We start from the raw sequence: 444 nt of genomic DNA, 5'->3' as shown, positions 1-444 counted from the left end.
CGCTTTTTGTTCGTTCTCAGACTTCAATTTGGGAGCTACAGTGTCAATGAATATCGAGCCGTGACAAAAGGTACTCAATATGGTAGCCATATTCCAATCAAGGGGCTGGCAATCGAGCGTGAGGACATAATCAACCCATGCGTTTAATACCAGTTGGTCTTCTTTGGGCGAGTAATATTCAATTGCCTTGCTTACTTGGCTTTTCCACTTCCACGGCGGTTTTTCATTGACAATTGTTGCCTGCTTTAAACGTTCAATCAAAGTGCTTGTGTCTGTCTTTGCATATGTCTTCAGAATTATCAACATGGATTCGTCTTTTGAGCCGACGTTTTTGGCAGTAAAACTATAAATGACTGAGTACTTGACGAAAAGCTTAAAGTCATTGTGGATTAAACGATAATCTGACCCAGAAAATATTTATCCACAAAGCAAAACCACTTGTTA

The sequence above is a fragment of the Plasmopara halstedii genome (assembly GCF_900000015.1).
Source record: "Plasmopara halstedii genome assembly, contig: Scaffold_1343, whole genome shotgun sequence".
Lineage (NCBI taxonomy): Eukaryota > Oomycota > Peronosporomycetes > Peronosporales > Peronosporaceae > Plasmopara > Plasmopara halstedii.
The sequence above is the reverse complement of the archived record's forward strand: the minus strand, read 5'-3'. Positions refer to the sequence as shown.